General features: G+C 42.8%; 1 protein-coding gene and 4 non-coding genes across 5 annotated transcripts in view; all 5 read right to left on the bottom strand.

Moving 5' to 3' along the window:
* The window catches only part of LOC125740322 (polymeric immunoglobulin receptor-like), a 176,212-nt gene that overhangs the window by 7,368 nt on the left and 149,357 nt on the right, over positions 1-19,487 (bottom strand). The gene's annotated exons all lie outside the window — the stretch shown is intronic.
* Positions 7,623-7,694, bottom strand: trnae-uuc (transfer RNA glutamic acid (anticodon UUC)). Its single transcript has one exon. It is a non-coding gene; the product is annotated as a tRNA-Glu (tRNA).
* Positions 12,609-12,680, bottom strand: trnae-uuc (transfer RNA glutamic acid (anticodon UUC)). The gene has a single exon. It is a non-coding gene; the product is annotated as a tRNA-Glu (tRNA).
* On the bottom strand, positions 12,797-12,869 carry trnar-acg (transfer RNA arginine (anticodon ACG)). Its single transcript has one exon. It is a non-coding gene; the product is annotated as a tRNA-Arg (tRNA).
* trnar-acg (transfer RNA arginine (anticodon ACG)) lies at positions 14,042-14,114 on the bottom strand. The gene has a single exon. It is a non-coding gene; the product is annotated as a tRNA-Arg (tRNA).

The raw sequence follows: 19,487 nt of genomic DNA, 5'->3' as shown, positions 1-19,487 counted from the left end.
GAACGCCTCTTCCCTGACTTCCCACCTTCCTTTTGATTCAAACAGGTGCAACGGAGGGTGAGCTACGCGGATGAAGAGATCTGTGTATCCAGGGATGGAGAAAGCCGTTCATGGCCTTGTGATGGCTACAGCCACACAGTAAGAACTTAGTTCAGTATTTGTATGCATTTTCTAATTAAATTGCTTTACAGTAGTAATTCATAGGTTTTAGTTGTGTTTTGTCTTTGGTGTTAGGTGTAGTGCGTGTGTGTATATATATTTTGATATTGTAGGGTTGTGTGCAGTGATTGTTTAATCTCTTTGGTTTGTAGTTACTTTGTTTGTAGGGGATGGTCTTTTATTCAGCGTAAAGGTGTGGCTGAGGGCGGAGGTGTCTCAAAAGACAACCCCTGGAGTAGGAGCGAACCATGTGCTGCCATGGCAAGAGGGGGGAGTTGGGGTTTAGCTGTGTTTTGCTTTGTTTAGTTATATGTAGTGCTTATTTGTTTTATCCCTTTTGTGTGTTAATTGGTTTGGCCAAACCGCTATATATGTTCCCTCATGTTACCATATTAGAAAGGTCAGTTTGCTTCAGTTACTGTTTTGCTTTGTAAAATTATGCCATGTTTGTTTTTGTTGGCCTCTTTTATGGGCCCAGTTATTAAGGTTTTGAGTTTGTTATTGTTTGCATTTCGGGGGTCAATAAGGCTCTGTTTCTTTAATTACGTTACTGCTTGGTCCCTCACAGCCTGGATCATGTGTCTCGTGTCGGGATGGTGGCAGCTGACTCGGGTGTGGCATGCCCCTGGGTTTGCCGCAGCTGCTGCCCAATTCTCCGGGAAGTGTATGGTGTGCATGAAATTCAGTGTGGGAAAGGGCACTCCAACCGACCCTGCAGTGACCCCGAGTCCCCAAAGCCCATTCGATCACCTTCAGATGGATTTCATTGAGCTGACGCCGTGCAGGGGATATAAGTATTGCTTGGTGATTGTAGATCTGTTTTCCAGATGGGTGGAGGCATTCTCTTGCCGTCGCCCTGATGCTCTGAGCGTGGCTAAATGTCTGCTAAAGGAGGTGATTCTGCGATGGGGCATTCCATCTAAAATCACCACAGACAACGGTCCTGCGTTCATCGCAGAGACCCTGGCTAAATTGGATGCAAATTGATTTGAAGCATTATTGTGCCTATCACCCCTATCGCGCGCGGGACAGTCCTGAAACATTTCAGCGGTGCAGGCCAATGGTGAGCCGTTACAGGTGAAACGATTGTTTGACTTAAAGCCGGAGATCGTCCGACCGGAGGCGCGATGAGGCGTTTCTATTGTTTCCTCTTTGGGTCACGTGTTTAGAGGCGCGGAGCTTCCATACGGTCCAGCGATTCCCGATTCATCCACAGGGTGGCGACCTTGCACGCATTTGGCGTGACACTCACGCTTTCCGACTTTCATGCTGTTGCCAGAAGTGTTATGGTAAATATATATTCTTCCACTTTAAGCCCCAAATTAGCTACATCAAAAGCACTGGGGCAGTTTTCAAACCCAACAGACTGTTTACAAGGTAATAAAACTCTTACATGCATGTAAAGCATTGTGCAGATTTATCCGCAATGAAAATCGCATGTCAGCCAGCTGACGAAAGTAGACATCCCTGTAGCCTGGCGGGCCGGGTTCCGTTCCCGGTATGGCAAAGGCAGGTTTTCACGTCTGCAGCCTGGTAGTTTCCAATATGCCTTAAATGAGAAAACATAAAACTCTTCCTGAAAAGTTTTGCTAATTTGCTCATTTAGTTTCAATCATAATTTTAGTTTTAGTTGACTAAATATCATAATTACAGTGAACTAAAACTTCAGTTGATTTAGTCGTCTAAAATTAAAAGTGCTAAGTATAATGTTTAAAGTTTCACTTCGATTTCTGAAAGTCACTATATTCACCATAGGCTCCGGACCCCCCGCGACCCATTAGGATAAGCGGTTTGGAAAATGGATGGGTGGTTGCACTATATTCACCAAGATGAAATGAAAGCAATGTTAACAGATGGTATTAAGGTCTGACTGTGCAGTAAACAAATACACAGATTTCTCTCCTATTTGAAACACAAACTTGTGTTTGTTTACCCCGGAAACTGAGAACTGTAAAATCTCTAGTGCCATTAGTGCTAAATTAAATCACTTCAAAATGCGTAGGCTATAATGCCACCAGGCCTGTTCTCTCTGAATATTAAAACAGAAATATTTAAATAAATATTTGAAGATGGAGGCGGCATGGTGGTTAGCACTGTTGCCTCACACCTCTGGGACCCGGGTTCGTGTCCTCCTGGGTCGCATGTGTGTGGAATTTGCACGTTCTCCCCATGTCGTCTTGGGGTTTCCGTGGCTAATTGGAGTTTCTAAATTGCCCGTGGGTGCGCATGCGTGTGTGTGAATGGTGTGTGAGTGTGCCCTGCAATGGGCTGGCCCCCTATCCAGGGTTGTTCTCTGCCTCGTGCCCATTGCTTCCGGGATAGGCTCCGGACCCCCGCGACCCAGTAAGATAAGCGGTTTGGAAAATGGATGGATATTTGAAGACGTAGTTTATTGGTGCTTTCATGTTCGTTGAAGTTTCTGCTTTTTAACAACTGTATAAAGTGATGTTATTTGTTATATAAATCAACTCAGGTGAAATAAAAAAATTTACGTTTTCAGGGTTGCCAAATCTCAAGCATCTGGCATTACACTCACGCATTCAGATTCACGCAGGAAATCTTACGGCAAACCGGTAATATTCCATTATAAACCAAAAATTGGCTACGTCAAATGGGAATTTACACGGTTAAATACAGACTATTTACAAGGTAAGAACTGTTACATTTGTGTGCAGACAACTCGAACTGAAAACCTCACTTCAGCCACCTGGCTGAAGTTGGTAACCCCATGTTTTATTTGGAATAAAAAGTAAAATCTGTTGTTTTCGCCTGAAACGGCTCGTCATTCCGTTTGCGTTGTTACTCTGACAAATATAAAGCTAATATGAGAAAAACATGTCACGTTTGATATCTTTTCGAAATAATATCCTACTCTAATAGCGATCGAAGTGATAAGTTTGTATTTATATTAAAGCGAGACTGTAATTGTATTACCGTTGTTGGGTTATCGAAACCAATACTTAATTCCATGAACACTAACATATATGACACAAACACAACGGTATTAGGGTTTTACGGCTTAAGTGAAGCACTTTATTCAAACATGTACAATTTCCACGTTTTATTAATTTTTTCTTATTTTTAAATGCAGCAGGGGCGGCATGGTGGTGCAGTGGTTAGCACTGTTGCCTCACACCTCTGGGACCCGGGTTCGAGTCTCCGCCTGGGTCACATGCATGTGGAGTTTGCATGTTCTCCCCATGTCGTCGTGAGGTTTCCTCCGGGTACTCCGGTTTCCCCCCACTGTCCAAAAACATGCTGAGGCTAATTGGAGTAGCTAAGAATTGCCCATAGGTGTGCATGTGTGAGTGAATGGTGTGTGAGTGTGCCCTGCGATGGGCTGGCCCCCCATCCTGGGTTGTTCCCTGCCTCGTGCCCATTGCTTCCGGGATAGGCTCCGGACCCCCCGCGACCCGATAGGATGAGCGGTTTGGAAAATGGATGGATGGATGGATGAAATGCAGCCCTACTTTTATTTAGTAAATGAGAAAACTTTATGCATATATGTTCAGTTCTACGTCACATGACAAATATTGTCGAAAACTTTTTGAATTGTACTGAATTAATTTGATTTGCCAGTCAGTTATTGATTAGATGCAGTGTTCATACAACTAATAGGTTATTTAAATATATGTCATACTAAATAGTTAGACATTATGATCTTCCAGACCTTTGCTTCTAGAAAATTTCTCTAACTTCAAATTTTAGTTGAATATCCCTGTATGCGAACTACATTAGTTCTGATTGTATATCTCGTCTCCGGCAAACATTTTCGTCTCGTTTTTATTCGTTGACGAAAGTGTCAATACCCTTCGTCACAGTCTTAGGCCTCGCGAAATAATTTTTATTTAGTTATCCTCTCTTTTTATTCTGAAAATAAAGGTCGTTGATGATAACCATGGCGAATATTTTTCGTCAACAAAATTAACACTGCTGAAAATACAGATAAGTCATCAGATATCATTCAGGCGGTCCTCTTGATTAACTGCCGTTTCACACGGGATTTTTGATCGAAATGCATGTGAAGATTTGTCTGTTTAGTTTACCCTAAACTGGGATATATAGAACCAAAGCGGCCATTTTCGTCACCTTCTCACACATTTTGTTCAGAGAAAAACGTACTAATTACACATTCAGAGTTTTTTTACATGTTTACAAACCCGAAGGAAAGAAAAAAAACAAAGAGCAAACAACTGAAACCCAATCGCATCCACTATTACAAATCTGACTGCGCGGATTCTGAATACACATTCGCAGATTATTGTACACATTCGCAAATCTCAGCAGATATTTAGAGATTCGTACGCAAATTTACAAGTGTAATAACGCACACACGAATTGAGATACCATTACACAACTCTCCGCACACATTTGATACTAATTTTGCAACAACAATAATAGCCCCAGGAGCAAAGAAATTGAAACTACTTAGATAACAACAGTGCTTCAAGGCGAGGGCCAGCACCGGGCCCCATATATGGGAATAGAACAAACGATCGGGACTTCGTGAAATAAAACGCTTAAAACACTTGCACAAAAATGCCCAAACATAGTCTAGGTATAATCCAGATAGTTAGGAGATGCCAGCCAAACACAAAACTGTTTCTTACTTACACGGATAAACAAACTCGAGTTGTTAACAAACTAGGGCTGACAGATGTCAACGTGACATTCCCTTATTAAAAGCAGTGTGAAGACTGCTGCTGTGTTCCCAGTCAAACACATTATTTTATATTTTATAAGCTCGGACCCTTTGGAAAATTGATATAAATCTTGTTTTGATCGGCTGAACGACGGCGACACGTCACCAGCCTTCCCAACGCCACCGCCAATTAAGTCTCTAAAACAGCAAAATAAAAGTATAAAAGGCTGGCTTACCTTGTTTTAATAGATTAATTCCATCCCTGGCTTTGTATCCGAAGTGTTAAAAGTAATTCCCCGCATACCCCCCCGCATATCCTCCCTGGCGCCATGAAGATGTTGCGCAGCAAAAGTTTAAAACAAGTTGGGGCCTGTTATACCTCACTGTTAACGTTTGTTTTCTTGTTTAAGGAGCTGCTGGTCCCCGTGTTTAGAAGATGGTTAGCTGAAAAAGCCTTGCCATTCAGGGTGCGCCGATCATACTGTCCCCACACCACCTTATTTTATTCTGGCCCCGAGTTGATTCGCGTGGACACACATTGCACGTGCTGAAACCCTACCGTTGACTGATCCATCGGAGGTGAGGCGGGCCTACAGCTAAATAACCTGTAACTTAGATCATTTTGAATAACTGAGTGACCTGTAGTCGGCATTTTGTTGCTTATCACAAGCGAGACGATTAATGAAATTATCTTGAATACCTATGAAAACATAAATTTGTATTTTTTTACTGATGTAACAGGTCTGTAATGGTTTAATCCAACTCCTGAATGATTAAGATCCTAGCTAGTGCAGTAACACTAATACAGCATGTGGCGAATAGAAATGTATTTTTTCTCTCTGATTCTGGCTGTTCTAGTAACGAATATAAAATTTGAACAACATGAAGATACTCCTGTGCTGCACACACGCATGTCCCTGTTCTGCACACACGCATGTCCCTGTTCTGCACACACGCATGTCCCTGTTCTGCACACACGCATGTCCCTGTTCTGCACACACGCATGTCCCTGTTCTGCACACACACATGTCCCTGTTCTGCACACACGCATGTCCCTCTGCTGTACACATGCACATATTAAGTAAATCCAGCTAACTGAGGACACCTGCTTCGTGAAATTCCCCCCCCATCTTAAATTAAACCAGCTAAATAACAGCACCTGCTTCATGGAACCCCCCCCCCATTTTGTGTTAATCCAGATAACTGAGAACACCTGCTTCATGGAATAACCCCCCATTTTGTGTTAATCCAGCTAACTGAGAACACCTGCTTCATGGAATAACCCCCCATTTTGTGTTAATCCAGATAACTGAGAACACCTGCTTCATGGAATAACCCCCCCATTTTGTGTTAATCCAGATAACTGAGAACACCTGCTTCATGGAATAACCCCCCCATTTTGTGTTAATCCAGCTAACTGAGAACACCTGCTTCATGGAATAACCCCCCATTTTGTGTTAATCCAGATAACTGAGAACACCTGCTTCATGGAATAACCCCCCCATTTTGTGTTAATCCAGATAACTGAGAACACCTGCTTCATGGAATAACCCCCCCATTTTGTGTTAATCCAGCTAACTGAGAACACCTGCTTCATGGAATAACCCCCCATTTTGTGTTAATCCAGATAACTGAGAACACCTGCTTCATGGAATAACCCCCCCATTTTGTGTTAATCCAGATAACTGAGAACACCTGCTTCATGGAATCCCCCCCCATTTTGTGTTAATCCAGCTAACTGAGAACACCTGCTTCATGGAATAACCCCCCATTTTGTGTTAATCCAGATAACTGAGAACACCTGCTTCATGGAATAACCCCCCCATTTTGTGTTAATCCAGCTAACTGAGAACACCTGCTTCATGGAATAACCCCCCCATTTTGTGTTAATCCAGATAACTGAGAACACCTGCTTCATGGAATAACCCCCCCATTTTGTGTTAATCCAGATAACTGAGAACACCTGCTTCATGGAATAACCCCCCCATTTTGTGTTAATCCAGATAACTGAGAACACCTGCTTCATGGAATAACCCCCCCATTTTGTGTTAATCCAGATAACTGAGAACACCTGCTTCATGGAATACCCCCCCCATTTTGTGTTAATCCAGATAACTGAGAACACCTGCTTCATGGAATAACCCCCCCATTTTGTGTTAATCCAGATAACTGAGAACACCTGCTTCATGGAATAACCCCCCCATTTTGTGTTAATCCAGATAACTGAGAACACCTGCTTCATGGAATAACCCCCCCATTTTGTGTTAATCCAGATAACTGAGAACACCTGCTTCATGGAATAACCCCCTTCTTCCCCTGTCTCTCTTATTACATAATTGACTACAAATGCTTGATTTCCTCAAAGACCAAATTTTACAGTGATTTCTCTAAAAATGCTTTGCAATATATTGATAATTCCTGACCTGTTCAGGAAAAATTAGACTCATGTCCTATCCCTGTCATAATTATGATGCACACATCACTGAAACAGAAGGAAACCGTACTAGGAGTAAGACTTATCTTCAAGGTATAACCGAAATCATTAATATAAAAACAATCAATAGAAAGTCAACTAACCAAATCTGTGAAGGACTTGGAAAATACGCAACACTTTGCAAATATGCCTTATCATAATCTCTGCACTGTCCCGGTTCTGTCCAGTGCGGGGCTCAACAAGTGACACAAAGAGAAAAGGATTAAACGCATTTGCATTTGGCTGTTTCACCACGGGTAAGATATTTTTTTTTTATATAAATTGCATTTCGTAACCAACAAAAGTTATAAAGATCAGTTGCAGGGGTGCAGTCAACGATAAGTACAATTCCCATACCGGGAGTCAAACCCGGGCCGCCTGGGTGAAAACCAGGAATCATAACCGCTAGACCATATGGGACACCATGCAGCCTGCCTCTTGTGAGCTCCCTGTCTGCAGCTGATGCGAGGAAGCCAAGACGTTGGTAGCATGGAGCGGCTAAAGCAGAAGGCATTAGAGTAAAGGAAAGAAATGGCCAAGCCAGCCAGGAGTCGAACCTAGGATCTTCTGATCCATAGTCAGATGCGTTATCCATTGCGCCACTGGCCGACAGCAAAGAAGGACAAACAAGTAACACAATGAGAAAAGGATTAAATGCATTTGCATCCAGATCTTTCTTGTGTCGATTTCACACTTCAGATGACTTTCAAGTATTTCTTAAAAACAGATTCTTCCTTTCAGTATCAAATAATGTCACAAGAAATTTAATCATTTTAAGTAGCAATAATGCTTATGAGAATGACGGATGGAAAATCAACTAAAAGTAAATGCTACAGTCTGAAAATACGGAATGCTTCCCACATCTGTCTGTCATCTATGTTCCTTTTGCCAGCCTCCTTTCGGCTTTAGTGCAACAAATGTTTCAGCCCCCTATTGGCCAGTTGAAGAAGTGTTTCAACTAAATGTTTTACAACGGTCTCGACCGATTGGCCAAGCGAGGCGACTGGCCCCGTGTGGTTGGCCAGTGAAACAAGGACATGCTGGTGTTACAGCACGGACATTCCCTTCGCACCGGTGACGGTTTTGGCTTCGCATCCAGCATCCTAGACAATGCACACATTTATGGCCGAAAAACTGCTGAATTTGAGCAAAATCTCTCGTATTTTTTGTGTTTCCTTTTTGGCTGTTTCACCACGGGTAAGATATTTTTTTTCTGTACGAATTGCATTTCGTAACCAAAAAAAGTTCTTTTATGGTAAAAGTTCATTTTCTCAAGTAATTCATTTCATTTTGTGTGTCTGATCTGAATCGTCGCGGACAGTGTTTTTCAGGGGTAACCTGGCACGGCACCACAACCTACGACTGGAGGAAATCGGCGCTGAGATTATTCTTTAGCTTGGCTTAAAAATACTAAAAATGTAATAAATATTGTGACACCAAAGTATGGCAAAATCACGTGCAAGGTGACAGCTCCACCTGAGTTGTATGTAATGGCTGGTCAGTATTTCCAGCAAGATTGTTAGACTTCCCAGGAAGAGCATTTTTGCTGCCTTGGCACAGGGACACGATTAGTTGCAATGCTGCAGACAACGATAAGTACAATGCCCATACCGGGAGTCTAACCCGGGCGAAAACCAGGAATCCTAACCGCTAGACCATATGGGACACCATGCAGCCTGCCTCTTGTGAGCTCCCTGTCTGCAGCTGATGCGAGGAAGCCAAGACGTTGGTAGCATGGAGCGGCTAAAGCAGAAAGCATTAGAGTAAAGGAAAGAAATGGCCGAGCCAGCCAGGAGTCGAACCTAGGATCTTCTGATCCGCAGTCAGATGTGTTATCCATTGCGCAACTGGCCGACAGCAAAGAAAGACAAACAAGTAACACAATGAGAAAAGGATTAAATGCATTTGCATCCAGATCTTTCTTGTGTCGATTTCAACTTCAGATGACTTTCAAGTATTTCTTAAAAACAGATTCTTCCTCTCAGTATCAAATAATGTCACAAGAAATTTAATCTTTTTAAGTAGCAATAATGCTTATGAGAATGACGGATGGAAAATCAACTAAAAGTAGATGCTACAGTTTGAAAATACGGAATGCTTCCCACATCTGACTGTCATCTATGTTCCTTTTGCCAGCCTCCTTTCGGCTTTAGTGCAACAAATGTTTCAGCCCCCTATTGGCCAGTTGAAGAAGTGTTTCAACTAAATGTTTTACAACGGTCTCGACCGATTGGCCAAGCGAGGCGACTGGCCCCGTGTGGTTGGCCAGTGAAACAAGGACATGCTGGTGTTACAGCACGGACATTCCCTTCGCACCGGTGACGGTTTTGGCTTCGCATCCAGCATCCTAGACAATGCACACATTTATGGCCGAAAAACTGCTGAATTTGAGCAAAATCTCTCGTATTTTTTGTGTTTCCTTTTTGGCTGTTTCACCACGGGTAAGATATTTTTTTTCTGTACGAATTGCATTTCGTAACCAACAAAAGTTATTTTATGGTAAAAGTTCATTTTCTCAAGTAATTCATTTCATTTTGTGTGTCTGATCTGAATCGTCGCGGACAGTGTTTTTCAGGGGTAACCTGGCACGGCACCACAACCTACGACTGGAGGAAATCGGCGCTGAGATTATTCTTTAGCTTGGCTTAAAAATACTAAAAATGTAATAAATATTGTGACACCAAAGTATGGCAAAATCACGTGCAAGGTGACAGCTCCACCTGAGTTGTATGTAATGGCTGGTCAGTATTTCCAGCAAGATTGTTAGACTTCCCAGGAAGAGCATTTTTGCTGCCTTGGCACAGGGACACGATTAGTTGCAATGCTGCAGACAACGATAAGTACAATTCCCATACCGGGAGTCTAACCCGGGCGAAAACCAGGAATCCTAACCGCTAGACCATATGGGACACCATGCAGCCTGCCTCTTGTGAGCTCCCTGTCTGCAGCTGATGCGAGGAAGCCAAGACGTTGGTAGCATGGAGCGGCTAAAGCAGAAAGCATTAGAGTAAAGGAAAGAAATGGCCGAGCCAGCCAGGAGTCGAACCTAGGATCTTCTGATCCGCAGTCAGATGTGTTATCCATTGCGCAACTGGCCGACAGCAAAGAAAGACAAACAAGTAACACAATGAGAAAAGGATTAAATGCATTTGCATCCAGATCTTTCTTGTGTCGATTTCAACTTCAGATGACTTTCAAGTATTTCTTAAAAACAGATTCTTCCTCTCAGTATCAAATAATGTCACAAGAAATTTAATCTTTTTAAGTAGCAATAATGCTTATGAGAATGACGGATGGAAAATCAACTAAAAGTAGATGCTACAGTTTGAAAATACGGAATGCTTCCCACATCTGACTGTCATCTATGTTCCTTTTGCCAGCCTCCTTTCGGCTTTAGTGCAACAAATGTTTCAGCCCCCTATTGGCCAGTTGAAGAAGTGTTTCAACTAAATGTTTTACAACGGTCTCGACCGATTGGCCAAGCGAGGCGACTGGCCCCGTGTGGTTGGCCAGTGAAACAAGGACATGCTGGTGTTACAGCACGGACATTCCCTTCGCACCGGTGACGGTTTTGGCTTCGCATCCAGCATCCTAGACAATGCACACATTTATGGCCGAAAAACTGCTGAATTTGAGCAAAATCTCTCGTATTTTTTGTGTTTCCTTTTTGGCTGTTTCACCACGGGTAAGATATTTTTTTTCTGTACGAATTGCATTTCGTAACCAACAAAAGTTATTTTATGGTAAAAGTTCATTTTCTCAAGTAATTCATTTCATTTTGTGTGTCTGATCTGAATCGTCGCGGACAGTGTTTTTCAGGGGTAACCTGGCACGGCACCACAACCTACGACTGGAGGAAATCGGCGCTGAGATTATTCTTTAGCTTGGCTTAAAAATACTAAAAATGTAATAAATATTGTGACACCAAAGTATGGCAAAATCACGTGCAAGGTGACAGCTCCACCTGAGTTGTATGTAATGGCTGGTCAGTATTTCCAGCAAGATTGTTAGACTTCCCAGGAAGAGCATTTTTGCTGCCTTGGCACAGGGACACGATTAGTTGCAATGCTGCAGACAACGATAAGTACAATTCCCATACCGGGAGTCTAACCCGGGCGAAAACCAGGAATCCTAACCGCTAGACCATATGGGACACCATGCAGCCTGCCTCTTGTGAGCTCCCTGTCTGCAGCTGATGCGAGGAAGCCAAGACGTTGGTAGCATGGAGCGGCTAAAGCAGAAAGCATTAGAGTAAAGGAAAGAAATGGCCGAGCCAGCCAGGAGTCGAACCTAGGATCTTCTGATCCGTAGTCAGATGTGTTATCCATTGCGCCACTGGCCGACAGCAAAGAAAGACAAACAAGTAACACAATGAGAAAAGGATTAAATGCATTTGCATCCAGATCTTTCTTGTGTCGATTTCAACTTCAGATGACTTTCAAGTATTTCTTAAAAACAGATTCTTCCTCTCAGTATCAAATAATGTCACAAGAAATTTAATCTTTTTAAGTAGCAATAATGCTTATGAGAATGACGGATGGAAAATCAACTAAAAGTAAATGCTACAGTCTGAAAATATGGAATGCTTCCCACATCTGTCTGTCATCTATGTTCCTTTTGCCAGCCTCCTTTCGGCTTTAGTGCAACAAATGTTTCAGCCCCCTATTGGCCAGTTGAAGAAGTGTTTCAACTAAATGTTTTACAACGGTCTCGACCGACTGGCCAAGCGAGGCGACTGGCCCCGTGTGGTTGGCCAGTGAAACAAGGACACGCTGGTGTTACAGCACGGACATTCCCTTCGCACCGGTGACGGTTTTGGCTTCGCATCCAGCATCCTAGACAATGCACACATTTATGGCCGAAAAACTGCTGAATTTGAGCAAAATCTCTCGTATTTTTTGTGTTTCCTTTTTGGCTGTTTCACCACGGGTAAGATATTTTTTTTCTGTACGAATTGCATTTCGTAACCAACAAAAGTTATTTTATGGTAAAAGTTCATTTTCTCAAGTAATTCATTTCATTTTGTGTGTCTGATTTGAATCGTCGCGGACAGTGTTTTTCAGGGGTAACCTGGCACGGCACCACAACCTACGACTGGAGGAAATCGGCGCTGAGATTATTCTTTAGCTTGGCTTAAAAATACTAAAAATGTAATAAATATTGTGACACCAAAGTATGGCAAAATCACGTGCAAGATGACAGCTCCACCTGAGTTGTATGTAATGGCTGGTCAGTATTTCCAGCAAGATTGTTAGACTTCCCAGGAACAGCATTTTTGCTGCCTTGGCACAAGGATACGATTAGTAGCAAGGCTGAAGACAACGATAAGTACAATTCCCATACCGGGAGTCGAACCCGGGCTGCCTCGGTGAAAACCAGGAATCCTAACCGCTAGACCATATGGGACACCATGCAGCTTGCCTCTTGTGAGCTCCCTGTCTGCAGCTGATGCGAGGAAGCCAAGACGTTGGTAGCATGTATCGGCTAAAGCAGAAAGCATTAGAGTAAAGGAAAGAAATGTCCGAGCCAGCCAGGAGTCGAACCTAGAATCTTCTGATCCGTAGTCAGACGCGTTATCCATTGCACCACTGGCCCACAGCAGAGAAGGACAAACAAATAACACAAAGAGAAAAGGATTAAATGCATTTGCATCCAGATCTTTCTTGTGTCGATTTCACACTTCAGATGACTTTCAAGTATTTCTTAAAAACAGATTCTTCCTCTCAGTATCAAATAATGTCACAAGAAATTTCATCTTTTTAAGTAGCAATAATGCTTATGAGAATGACAGATGGAAAATCAACTAAAAGTAAATGCTACAGTCTGAAAATACGGAATGCTTCCCAAATCTGTCTGTCATCTATGTTCCTTTTTCCAGCCTCCTTTCGGCTTTAGTGCAACAAATGTTTCAGCCCTCTATTGGCCAGTTGAAGAAGTGTTTCAACTAAATGTTTTACAACGGTCTCGACCGATTGGCCAAGCGAGGCGACTGGCCCCGTGTGGTTGGCCAGTGAACCAAGGACACGCTGGTGTTACAGCACGGACATTCCCTTCGCACCGGTGACGGTTTTGGCTTCGCATCCAGCATCCTAGACAATGCACACATTTATGGCCGAAAAACTTCTGAATTTGAGCAAAATCTCTCGTATTTTTTGTGTTTCCTTTTTGGCTGTTTCACCACGGGTAAGATATTTTTTTTCTGTACGAATTGCATTTCGTAACCAACAAAAGTTATTTTATGGTAAAAGTTCATTTTCTCAAGTAATTCATTTCATTTTGTGTGTCTGATCTGAATCGTCGCGGACAGTGTTTTTCAGGGGTAACCTGGCACGGCACCACAACCTACGACTGGAGGAAATCGGCGCTGAGATTATTCTTTAGCTTGGCTTAAAAATACTAAAAATGTAATAAATATTGTGACACCAAAGTATGGCAAAATCACGTGCAAGGTGACAGCTCCACCTGAGTTGTATGTAATGGCTGGTCAGTATTTCCAGCAAGATTGTTAGACTTCCCAGGAAGAGCATTTTTGCTGCCTTGGCACAGGGACACGATTAGTTGCAATGCTGCAGACAACGATAAGTACAATTCCCATACCGGGAGTCTAACCCGGGCGAAAACCAGGAATCCTAACCGCTAGACCATATGGGACACCATGCAGCCTGCCTCTTGTGAGCTCCCTGTCTGCAGCTGATGCGATGAAGCCAAGACGTTGGTAGCATGGAGCGGCTAAAGCAGAAGGCATTAGAGTAAAGGAAAGAAATGACCGAGCCAGCCAGGAGTCGAACCTAGAATCTTCTGATCCGTAGTCAGACGCGTTATCCATTGCGCCACTGGCCCACAGCATAGAAGGACAAACAAGTAACACAAAGAGAAAAGGATTAAATGCATTTGCATCCAGATCTTTCTTGTGTCGATTTCACACTTCAGATGACTTTCAAGTATTTCTTAAAAACAGATTCTTCCTCTCAGTATCAAATAATGTTACAAGAAATTTCATCTTTTTAAGTAGCAATAATGCTTATGAGAATGACAGATGGAAAATCAACTAAAAGTAAATGCTACAGTCTGAAAATACGCAATGTTTCCCAAATCTGTCTGTCATCTATGTTCCTTTTGCCAGCCTCCTTTCGGCTTTAGTGCAACAAATGTTTCAGCCCTCTATTGGCCAGTTGAACAAGTGTTTCAACTAAATGTTTTACAACGGTCTCGACCAATTGGCCAAGCGAGCCGACTGGCCCCGTGTGGTTGGCCAGTGAAACAAGGACCCGCCTGCCCCGCTGGTGTTGTAGCACGGACATTCCCTTCACATCGGTGACGTTTTTGGCTTCGCATCCAGAATCCTAGACAATGCTCACATTTATGGCCGAAAAACTGCTAAATTTCAGCAAAATCTCTTGTATTTTGTATTCATTTCATTTTGTGTGTCTGATCTGAAGTGTCGGGGACAGTGTTTTTCAGGGGTAACCTGGCACGGCATCACAACCTATGACTGGAGGAAATCGGCGCTGAGATTATTCTTTAGCTTGGCTTAAAAATACAAAAAATTTTATAAATATTGTGACACCAAAGTGTGGCAAAGTCACGTGTAAGGTGACAGCCAAGTGAGAGGTCCACTTGAGTTGTATGTAATGACTGGTCAGTATTTCCAGCAAGATTGTTAGACTTCCCAGGAAGAGCATTTTTGCTGCCTTAGCACAGTGACACGATCAGTTGCAGGGGTGCAGTCAACGATAAGTACAATTCCCATACTGGGAGTCGAACCCGGGCCACCAGGGTGAAAACCAGGAATCCTAAACACTAGACCATATGGGACACAATGTCGCCTGTGTTTTGCATCTAGTTGTTCCTGGATTCTGTAGCCCGTCATAATTTCCATCAAACTCTGCACCTGTCATGCCCTGCTCGTACGCTCCTCGTGTGTGCCACGGCCCCTGATTACCCACGTGTGCTTCCCTGATCGTCTCCACCTGTGTCCGATTACTTTGATCAGTCTTGTCCTATTTAAGTCCTAGTCTTGCTTGTCTCTCTTGTCCGTCATTGTGGTTAGGTGATGTTTCTTGGCGTTTGGTGTTCCCTGCTCCCAATTCCCGCATTAAACCCCGACTTTTGCCCTGATTTCGACCTGTTTGCCTGTTCCTTGCCCGCCTACCCGCACGATCACCGCTCAGCCCGCCCGTGATCGTGACAGCACCTCTGCCGTACACCAAAGTATTTCATTTCCCGCAATATTTGTTAAGTTCGTCGCTACGAGTCAGTACAAGCTGCAACTCTCTCTCATTAGCACGCTCTGACTCTGACGTCACGCGCAGCCTGCAAACGACCCGGAAAACGAGGATCCGGGAGGCTTGTATATTTCAAATTTTATTATGTAGTTTATATTTGTAATGGCTCAGACAAAATATTACAATGTCAAGTATGCTAGTAACTGATTTTCTTGACATCTCAGTTAAACTTTGGAGTTATGGTAGCTGTTAGCAAGTTAGCCAATGGTAGCTTAAACGACGTAAATTAGACACATTTCCACTTATTGCAGAGCTTCTCCGGTGAACCAGCTAGCTTTAAAAAGTTTCAAGTTTCTCATGTGGGTTTGAAACACCTTGCAGAGACCGTCACTCCAGCTGCTCACATGACATTAACACCAAAGGCATATTAAAATGGAAGTTCAAGCTGGAAGATGCTTATTGGGCTTTTTATTAAGACAGCGGGGTGATGGAGCTGTGCTGTAGGTCAAACGTGTTCCTTTTTTGTGCTTTTACAGACGCTCCCCTCCAAATACTGAGCAGGTTCTGTGCCCATACCGATTTCTTAAAGAAATGATTGACCACAGAAAGTTTGTCATGTCCTGCTGTTTGTTTGCTTTTCATTTTGTCTCTTGTGTATTTTTGTTTTTTATAGGCCAACATATTTTATTTATTTATAAACACCTTTGCTACTTGTTGTGTAAAACATTAAACATTTGAAAAATTATTTGATTTTCTTTGTTGCTTTTTCTCATCCATCTTTAAGTACTGTTTGGTTCATCATGACATTTATAAATTGTATTACATATAAAGGTTCACACACTGATAGGGGTATTAGTAATATATGGCAGTCAATGTTGTCCATAAGACCACATTGTAAAAATGTGTGTCAGTGTATAAAAACACAAATGATTTTCTCACTGTCACTGTTTTGATTACGGGTACAGATATGGTGGTACTGCAATATGTCAGTATATCTGCAGACTTTGTCAGTCCATCATGCAGGTGTAATGATAGAATTAGAACATTTCTGTGTACTGCTACCACATAGTGGACAAATAAAATATTGCAATCAATTCTAAAATCAGTCAGTCAGCCCAGATGTCTTTACAGGCAGTCCCGGAGTTAAGGAGGCCGACTTATGGACAGCTCATACTTACGATCGGACTGCCATGAAGCCTTTTATATAAAAAATTTCGGCTAAATGCAATGGTTTGTAATAACAAACAGATGTGCCATTAGTGACACTCCCAGGGGGTTCATTAGTTTCAAGAGAAAGAGGTTACCACCTTGAAAGTAGGTGGCTACCATTGTTCAGGGAAACTCGACACGCAAACTCCGAGACATGCGACGTAAACCAATTTCAGGGGGTTGTAGGGGTCCTTCTGAGGAAATTTTGAAATGTAGAACCTTTAATATTCCCTTTTTCAGGCATCTTAGAGGCCTCATTCCAACAAATTTTACTGACACAAACTTTCATCATACAGTAGTAGTACTAAGTAGTAGTAGCAGTCTGTTACTGAGGACACCAAATGTATCTCATTCTTAGATTATGTTGATTAATGATTGATGTACTGGTCAGTTGCAGTGCTCAATTATCAAGTAATGGATTCATCAACAAGAGGTCAGCTTACCAGTATCTGAAATAAGACTTTTAACCATTAACCAATCATTAAAAAAAATAAAGTTAACATAACAAAGGAAATTATGTCTATGACTTCATTCATTTATTTATTTCACACCCTATTAGACATGTTAAAGGAACCTACAACTGTCTGAATGTAGCTTCTTCATTCAGTAAATTCAGTGGTCTCCTAAATCAAAATAATTCCATAATCCTACCAGGTACACTCATGTCATGCCCATGAAATACTAGTACTTATGAAAAAAACAACCACTCCAAGTTACCAACTAAAAGTCTCTTTCAAAATACAATGCCTCTGAGCCAAACTGATGTAGGTTCATAATTGGTATAAAAACTGTCAGAATGGGTTAACTTGGAACACGTGTTAATGTTTGTAAACAAGCTCGGCTGATCGTGACGTCATCGCTGTACATTATATGGCTAGTAATGGTAGCTAGCCTACACACACAACTAGATCAGCGAGTTCAGATGCTCCAGCGTTTTGTCGTTTTTTTGTCAGAATATTTCACTTTGGAAATAAGCTGTCGGCCTTAGCTTTCGAACAAAATCAGTGTCATGCAATATCTCCCCATATTTTTCACCAATTTTACGCCGATGTTGGCTTGAACGAACGAAGATATCGATCGTCTGCTGCTGGTCTGATCCATGTGCATCTGTACTGTGTGAATAAGTCGACGAGTCGAGTTGTATGTCAATGCAATGCATGCGGCAACCGAAGCGACGACACCGGGATGAAATAGTATAGTGTTACGCCATGCTGGTCTCACTTTATTAAGTATTAAACTCACCTTCAGTTCCTGCTTCGCTTTCTAGACGCCATTTTGTCCACTTGCCTCAATCAGCCAATCAGAAAACGCAGAATAAAAGCTTGCCAAAAATAGCCAATCAAAACGAAGATAAGAATTAAGAAAGCCAAGCTAAGATGAAGATGGCTGCTCCTAGACAGAACACGGAAATTTCTGCAAAAAAATCTTTTACTGTGGCACCGAGTGCTGATCGTTTGATTCTGGGAACAGAGGCAGATTTTTTTTCAACAACTGAAAGTATCCGGCGATGTACTTACCCACAGGCGCCGAAATATCGCCAGGTGCCGGCTTCAAATGAACCCCCTGTGCTCCTGAAATCATTGCACGGCTTCAGCGGCTTGCTGGCTGGAAGTACAGTACTGTATTTTTGTTTTTTACTGTATAGCAGTAATAATAATGATAATTATTATCATGTACTGCATTTACTTTTCTGACTTTCCTACAAATTCACCTTAAAGACTGACTTTGGGAACCGATCTGGTTTGTAACCTGACGACTGCCTGTACTCTGAATATAACCTCCTACCCGACATTAATCCATATGATGTCCGTCTATTGAAGGGCTCATACACAGTTAAGGGCTGAACTACATGCTGTCAAATTATAGTTAATTTATACATTTTCCTGGGATATCTGCTGTTGGTCATTATAAAAACGAAGTGAAGAAATAACCATTCTGAAGTAAGTGATTCTCACCTGGAGGCCCATCAGAGGATGAAGAGGAGCATCAGAGGAGCCTTATGTGTGTCTCACTGCCCTCAGATCTGTGGAGACTGACACTCATTTCCTGATTCTCCAAATCTGCATTGTTTCTCTGTCTCTATCTGTGATTGAGGAGTCCAATGAAAAACCCACTTTCTCCTCTCTGATTGGCTGATACGAGTTCTGCTGTCTTCTGTGTCACCTACTGACAGACCACAGCCCACCTGACCAACGTCGTCCTTTACAGCAGTGACTGGCTGTGGCATGTGTGGCTCTATAAGGGCAGCCCTGCATGTGCTGAGGAGGCCAGCAGCACTGCCATGGGGTGTGTGTCACTGGGGGAGGGAGGGTGTCTGGGGGCAGGGGGGGAGGAAGAGCAGGAGGAAGAGCAGTGCCCAGGGCTCTACATCAGCAAGAAACTGTCAGCGAGAGAGACAAAGTATAGCACCACTGAGAAACAGTGATTGATAATTAAGTGAGCTGTCCTCACCCTCCGCTTCTACTTCCTGGGGGGGGGGGGTACTTCCCCCTCTGTTGTGTCCGTGCTCCCCCCATTACTCAGATCACTTAGCACTGTCTAGCTGGAACACCCTTCAGCTTCCAGGGAGCCTATTAGCTGGGGGGGGGGACCGGGTCTGGACTGACTCCCTCCCCCAAGAAGGGGGTCAGTGCAGCAGTGGATAGTTCCGGTCGAGAAAGTAAAAATCCAGACCAAGATTTAGTTTCAACCAAACAGCTGAGTACTCTGTGTCTGTGGCACTTTACACAACTAGTTGTTTGAAACAACATCTAAAACTGGATTTTTACTTTCTGGACCT

This window comes from Brienomyrus brachyistius, chromosome 4, assembly GCF_023856365.1.
Source record: "Brienomyrus brachyistius isolate T26 chromosome 4, BBRACH_0.4, whole genome shotgun sequence".
Lineage (NCBI taxonomy): Eukaryota > Metazoa > Chordata > Actinopteri > Osteoglossiformes > Mormyridae > Brienomyrus > Brienomyrus brachyistius.
Note: the sequence above shows the minus strand (reverse complement) of the source record. Positions and strands in the feature narration are given on the sequence as shown.